The following is a 7500-nucleotide window of genomic DNA, read 5'->3' as shown; positions in this document are numbered from 1 at the left end:
CAGAGGAGTATGTTGGTCCCTGGGGCCTGCTGGAGGTCCAGGTCCATGCCCGATGTGAGTAGCAGCAGGGCCAGCGCGCCCAGGAGCACATCTTTTTCGACCGTGAAGGAGACAGGAGGCCGACTCACTGCCTCGGCTAAATGGAGAGGGAATTTCAGAAGGGCCAGGGCACAAGCATGGACCTTTTTCAGCTGTAAGGGAGGCAAGAGCAAGGTGTGATGTAGGTCCCCGGGGCCTGCTGGAGGTCCAGGTCCATGCCCGATGTGAGTAGCAGCAGGGCCAGCGCGCCCAGGAGCACATCTTTTTCGACCGTAAAGGAGAGAGGAGGCCGACTCTCTGCCTCGGCTAAATGGAGAGGGAATTTCAGAAGGGCCAGGGCACAAGCATGGACCTTTTTCAGCTGTAAGGGAGGCAAGAGCAAGGTGTGATGTAGGTCCCCGGGGCCTGCTGGAGGTCCAGGTCCATGCCCGATGTGAGTAGCAGCAGGGCCAGCGCGCCCAGGAGCACATCTTTTTCGACCGTAAAGGGAGACAGGAGGCCGACTCACTGCCTCGGCTAAATGGAGAGGGAATTTCAGAAGGGCCAGGGCACAAGCATGGACCTTTTTCAGCTGTAAGGGAGGCAAGAGCAAGGTGTGATGTAGGTCCCCGGGGCCTGCTGGAGGTCCAGGTCCATGCCCGATGTGAGTAGCAGCAGGGCCAGCGCGCCCAGGAGCACATCTTTTTCGACCGTAAAGGGAGACAGGAGGCCGACTCACTGCCTCGGCTAAATGGAGAGGGAATTTCAGCAGGGCCAGGGCACAGGCATGGACCTTTTTCAGCTGTAAGGGAGGCAAGAGCAAGGTGTGATGTAGGTCCCCGGGGCCTGCTGGAGGTCCAGGTCCATGCCCGATGTGAGTAGCAGCAGGGCCAGCGCGCCCAGGAGCACATCTTTTTCGACCGTAAAGGGAGACAGGAGGCCGACTCACTGCCTCGGCTAAATGGAGAGGGAATTTCAGCAGGGCCAGTGCACAAGCATGGACCTTTTTCAGCTGTAAGGGAGGCAAGAGCAAGGTGTGATGTAGGTCCCCGGGGCCTGCTGGAGGTCCAGGTCCATGCCCGATGTGAGTAGCAGCAGGGCCAGCGCGCCCAGGAGCACATCTTTTTCGACCGTAAAGGGAGACAGGAGGCCGACTCACTGCCTCGGCTAAATGGAGAGGGAATTTCAGCAGGGCCAGTGCACAAGCATGGACCTTTTTCAGCTGTAAGGGAGGCAAGAGCAAGGTGTGATGTAGGTCCCCGGGGCCTGCTGGAGGTCCAGGTCCATGCCCGATGTGAGTAGCAGCAGGGCCAGCGCGCCCAGGAGCACATCTTTTTCGACCGTAAAGGAGAGAGGAGGCCGACTCTCTGCCTCGGCTAAATGGAGAGGGAATTTCAGCAGGGCCAGGGCACAGGCATGGACCTTTTTCAGCTGTAAGGGAGGCAAGAGCAAGGTGTGATGTAGGTCCCCGGGGCCTGCTGGAGGTCCAGGTCCATGCCCGATGTGAGTAGCAGCAGGGCCAGCGCGCCCAGGAGCACATCTTTTTCGACCGTAAAGGGAGACAGGAGGCCGACTCACTGCCTCGGCTAAATGGAGAGGGAATTTCAGAAGGGCCAGGGCACAAGCATGGACCTTTTTCAGCTGTAAGGGAGGCAAGAGCAAGGTGTGATGTAGGTCCCCGGGGCCTGCTGGAGGTCCAGGTCCATGCCCGATGTGAGTAGCAGCAGGGCCAGCGCGCCCAGGAGCACATCTTTTTCGACCGTGAAGGAGACAGGAGGCCGACTCACTGCCTCGGCTAAATGGAGAGGGAATTTCAGAAGGGCCAGGGCACAAGCATGGACCTTTTTCAGCTGTAAGGGAGGCAAGAGCAAGGTGTGATGTAGGTCCCCGGGGCCTGCTGGAGGTCCAGGTCCATGCCCGATGTGAGTAGCAGCAGGGCCAGCGCGCCCAGGAGCACATCTTTTTCGGCCGTAAAGGGAGACAGGAGGCCGACTCACTGCCTCGGCTAAATGGAGAGGGAATTTCAGCAGGGCCAGGGCACAGGCATGGACCTTTTTCAGCTGTAAGGGAGGCAAGAGCAAGGTGCGATGTAGGTCCCCGGGGCCTGTTGTCGTACCATAGGCACGAGTGGTGTGTGTGTGTGGCAAAGAGTTTCTGCGCAGTGTACCAGGGGCACGGGGAAAGGTTGTTGTACCATAGGCACGAGAAAAGTTGTCGTACCATAGGCACGAGAAAAGTTGTCGTACCATAGGCACGAGGAGAGTTTGTGTGGCAAAGTGCTACTGAGCGGTGTACCAGGGGCACGGCGAAAAGTTGTTGTACCATAGGCACGAGGAGAGTTTGTGTGGCAAAGTGCTACTGAGCGGTGTACCAGGGGCACGGCGAAATGTTGTTGTACCATAGGCACGAGGAGAGTTTGTGTGGCAAAGTGCTACTGAGCGGTGTACCAGGGGCACGGCGAAAAGTTGTTGTACCATAGGCACGAGAAAAGTTGTTGTACCATAGGCACGAGAAAAGCTGTCGTACCAGGGGCACGGAGGAAAGTTGTTGTACCATAGGCACGAGAAAAGTTGTCGTACCATAGGCACGAGGAGAGTTTGTGTGGCAAAGTGCTACTGAGCGGTGTACCAGGGGCACGGCGAAAAGTTGTTGTACCATAGGCACGAGAAAAGTTGTTGTACCATAGGCACGAGAAAAGCTGTCGTACCAGGGGCACGGAGGAAAGTTGTTGTACCATAGGCACGAGAAAAGTTGTCGTACCATAGGCACGAGGAGAGTTTGTGTGGCAAAGTGCTACTGAGCGGTGTACCAGGGGCACGGCGAAAAGTTGTTGTACCATAGGCACGAGAAAAGTTGTTGTACCATAGGCACGAGAAAAGTTGTCGTACCAGGGGCACGGAGGAAAGTTGTTGTACCATAGGCACGAGAAAAGTTGTCGTACCATAGGCACGGGAAAAGTTGTCGTACCATAGGCACAAGCAGTGCGTGCGTGCGTGCGTGCGTGCGTGTGTGGCAGTTCTTCTGCGCAGTGTACCAGGGGCACATTTCAATGTGCTTTCTGGAGTACCAGGGGCACGAGGATTTTGCCAGTGGTGTTCTGCTTTGTTAGTGGGAGGGGGCTTAAGTGTGGGTCCCCGGGGCCTGCTGGAGGTCCAGGTCCATGCTAGATACGTGGTACAGGGTAACTGCAGGAGGAGGGGGGGGGTAATGTGGGTTCACGGGGCCTGCTGGAGGTCAAGGTCCATGCTGGATATGCGTTGGAGCGTAACTGCAAGAAAGGAAAGCTAGTGGGGGAGTAGAGCAGGGGAGTATGTGGGTCCCCAGGGCCTGCTGGAGGTCCAGGTCCATGCTAGATATGTGGCACAGGGTAACTGCAGGGGGGGGGGTAATGTGGGTCCACGGGGCCTGCTGGAGGTCCAGGTCCATGCTAGATATGTGGCACAGGGTAACTGCGGGGGGGGGGGGGGGGGGGGTATTGTGGGTCCACGGGGCCTGCTGGAAGTCAAGGTCCATGCTAGACATGTGGTACAGGGTAACTGCAGGGGGAAGGGGGGGGGGGGTAATGTGGGTCCCCGGGGCCTGCTGGAGGTCCAGGTCCATGCTAGATACGTGGTACAGGGTAACTGCAGGAGGAGGGGGGGGGGGGTAATGTGGGTTCACGGGGCCTGCTGGAGGTCAAGGTCCATGCTGGATATGCGTTGGAGCGTAACTGCAAGAAAGGAAAGCTAGTGGGGGAGTAGAGCAGGGGAGTATGTGGGTCCCCAGGGCCTGCTGGAGGTCCAGGTCCATGCTAGATATGTGGCACAGGGTAACTGCAGGGGGGGGTAATGTGGGTCCACGGGGCCTGCTGGAGGTCCAGGTCCATGCTAGATATGTGGCACAGGGTAACTGCAGGGGGGGGGGGGGGTATTGTGGGTCCACGGGGCCTGCTGGAAGTCAAGGTCCATGCTAGACATGTGGTACAGGGTAACTGCAGGGGGAAGGGGGGGGGGGGTAATGTGGGTCCCCGGGGCCTGCTGGAGGTCCAGGTCCATGCTAGATACGTGGTACAGGGTAACTGCAGGAGGGGGGGGGGGTAATGTGGGTCCACGGGGCATGCTGGAGGTCAAGGTCCATGCTGGATATGCGGTGGAGGGTAACTGCAGGAGAAGGAAAGCTAGTGGGGGATTAGAGCAGGGGAGGATGTGCGTCCCCGGGGCCTGCTGGAGGTCAAGGTCCATGCTGGATATGCGCTGGAGCGTAACTACAAGAAAGGTAAGCTAGTGGGGGACTAGAGCAGGGGAGGATGTGCGTCCCCGGGGCATGCTGGAGGTCAAGGGCCATGCTGGATATGCGGTGGAGGGTAACTGCAGGAGAAGGAAAGCTCATGGGGGATTAGAGCGGAGGAGTATGTGGGTCCTCGGGGCCTGCTGGAGGGCAAGGGCCATGCTGGATTTGTGGTGGAGGGTAACTGCGGGAGAAGGAAAGCTAGTGGGGGAGTAGAGCAGAGGAGTATGTTGGTCCCCGGGGCCTGCTGGAGGTCCAGGTCCATGCCCGATGTGAGTAGCAGCAGGGCCAGCGCGCCAAGGAGCACATCTTTTTCGACCGTAAAGGGAGACAGGAGGCCGACTCACTGCCTCGGCTAAATGGAGAGGGAATTTCAGCAGGGCCAGGGCAAAAGCATGGACCTTTTCAGCTGTAAGGGAGGCAAGAGCAAGGTGTGATGTAGGTCCCCGGGGCCTGCTGGAGGTCCAGGTCCATGCCCGATGTGAGTAGCAGCAGGGCCAGCGCGCCCAGGAGCACATCTTTTTCGACCGTAAAGGGAGACAGGAGGCCGACTCACTGCCTCGGCTAAATGGAGAGGGAATTTCAGAAGGGCCAGGGCACAAGCATGGACCTTTTCAGCTGTAAGGGAGGCAAGAGCAAGGTGTGATGTAGGTCCCCGGGGCCTGCTGGAGGTCCAGGTCCATGCCCGATGTGAGTAGCAGCAGGGCCAGTGCGCCCAGGAGCACATCTTTTTCGACCGTAAAGGGAGACAGGAGGCCGACTCACTGCCTCGGCTAAATGGAGAGGGAATTTCAGCAGGGCCAGGGCAAAAGCATGGACCTTTTCAGCTGTAAGGGAGGCAAGAGCAAGGTGTGATGTAGGTCCCCGGGGCCTGCTGGAGGTCCAGGTCCATGCCCGATGTGAGTAGCAGCAGGGCCAGTGCGCCCAGGAGCACATCTTTTTCGACCGTAAAGGGAGACAGGAGGCCGACTCACTGCCTCGGCTAAATGGAGAGGGAATTTCAGCAGGGCCAGGGCACAGGCATGGACCTTTTTCAGCTGTAAGGGAGGCAAGAGCAAGGTGCGATGTAGGTCCCCGGGGCCTGTTGTCGTACCATAGGCACGAGTGGTGTGTGTGTGTGGCAAAGAGTTTCTGCGCAGTGTACCAGGGGCACGGGGAAAGGTTGTTGTACCATAGGCACGAGAAAAGTTGTCGTACCATAGGCACGAGAAAAGTTGTCGTACCATAGGCACGAGTGTTGTGTGTGTGTGTGGCAAAGTGCTACTGAGCGGTGTACCAGGGGCACGGCGAAAAGTTGTTGTACCATAGGCACGAGAAAAGTTGTTGTACCATAGGCACGAGAAAAGCTGTCGTACCAGGGGCACGGAGGAAAGTTGTCGTACCATAGGCACGAGGAGAGTTTGTGTGGCAAAGTGCTACTGAGCGGTGTACCAGGGGCACGGCGAAAAGTTGTTGTACCATAGGCACGAGAAAAGTTGTCGTACCATAGGCACGAGAAAAGTTGTCATACCATAGGTACGAGGAGTGTGTGTGTGGCAAAGTGCTACTGAGCGGTGTACCAGGGGCACGGCGAAAAGTTGTTGTACCATAGGCACGAGAAAAGTTGTTGTACCATAGGCACGAGAAAAGCTGTCGTACCAGGGGCACGGAGGAAAGTTGTCGTACCATAGGTACAAGCAGTGCGTGCGTGCGTGCGTGCGTGCGTGCGTGCGTGCGTGCGTGCGTGCGTGCGTGCGTGTGTGTGTGTGTGTGTGTGTGGCAGTTCTTCTGCGCAGTGTACCAGGGGCACATTTCAATGTGCTTTCTGGAGTACCAGGGGCACGAGGATTTTGCCAGTGGTGTTCTGCTTTGTTAGTGGGAGGGGGCTTAAGTGTGGGTCCCCGGGGCCTGCTGGAGGTCCAGGTCCATGCTAGATACGTGGTACAGGGTAACTGCAGGAGGGGGGGGGGTAATGTGGGTTCACGGGGCCTGCTGGAGGTCAAGGTCCATGCTGGATATGCGCTGGAGCGTAACTGCAAGAAAGGAAAGCTAGTGGGGGAGTAGAGCAGGGGAGTATGTGGGTCCCCAGGGCCTGCTGGAGGTCCAGGTCCATGCTAGATATGTGGCACAGGGTAACTGCAGGGGGGGGCAATGTGGGTCCACGGGGCCTGCTGGAGGTCCAGGTCCATGCTAGATATGTGGCACAGGGTAACTGCAGGGGGGGGGGGGGGGTATTGTGGGTCCACGGGGCCTGCTGGAAGTCAAGGTCCATGCTAGATATGTGGTACAGGGTAACTGCAGGGGGGGGGGGGGGGTACTGTGGGTCCTCGGGGCCTGCTGGAGGGCAAGGGCCATGCTGGATTTGTGGTGGAGGGTAACTGCGGGAGAAGGAAAGCTAGTGGGGGAGTAGAGCAGAGGAGTATGTTGGTCCCCGGGGCCTGCTGGAGGTCAAGGGCCATGCTGGATATGCGGTGGAGGGTAACTGCAGGAGAAGGAAAGCTCATGGGGGATTAGAGCGGAGGAGTATGTGGGTCCTCGGGGCCTGCTGGAGGGCAAGGGCCATGCTGGATTTGTGGTGGAGGGTAACTGCGGGAGAAGGAAAGCTAGTGGGGGAGTAGAGCAGAGGAGTATGTTGGTCCCCGGGGCCTGCTGGAGGTCCAGGTCCATGCTAGATACGTGGTACAGGGTTAACTGCAGGAGGGGGGGGGGGTAATGTGGGTTCACGGGGCCTGCTGGAGGTCAAGGTCCATGCTGGATATGCGCTGGAGCGTAACTGCAAGAAAGGAAAGCTAGTGGGGGAGTAGAGCAGGGGAGTATGTGGGTCCCCAGGGCCTGCTGGAGGTCCAGGTCCATGCTAGATATGTGGCACAGGGTAACTGCAGGGGGGGGGGGTAATGTGGGTCCACGGGGCCTGCTGGAAGTCAAGGTCCATGCTAGACATGTGGTACAGGGTAACTGCAGGGGGAAGGGGGGGGGGGTAATGTGGGTCCCCGGGGCCTGCTGGAGGTCAAGGTCCGTGCTAGATATGTGGTACAGGATTAACTGCAGGAGGGGGGGGGGGGGGGTAATGTGGGTTCACGGGGCCTGCTGGAGGTCAAGGTCCATGCTGGATATGCGCTGGAGCGTAACTGCAAGAAAGGAAAGCTAGTGGGGGAGTAGAGCAGGGGAGTATGTGGGTCCCCAGGGCCTGCTGGAGGTCCAGGTCCATGCTAGATATGTGGCACAGGGTAACTGCAG

The sequence above is a fragment of the Copadichromis virginalis genome, linkage group LG13 (assembly GCF_057382275.1).
Source record: "Copadichromis virginalis isolate Kocher_CV1m ecotype Utaka linkage group LG13, C_Virginalis_male_GT1.1, whole genome shotgun sequence".
NCBI classification, from domain to species: Eukaryota; Metazoa; Chordata; class Actinopteri; order Cichliformes; family Cichlidae; genus Copadichromis; species Copadichromis virginalis.
Note: the sequence above shows the minus strand (reverse complement) of the source record.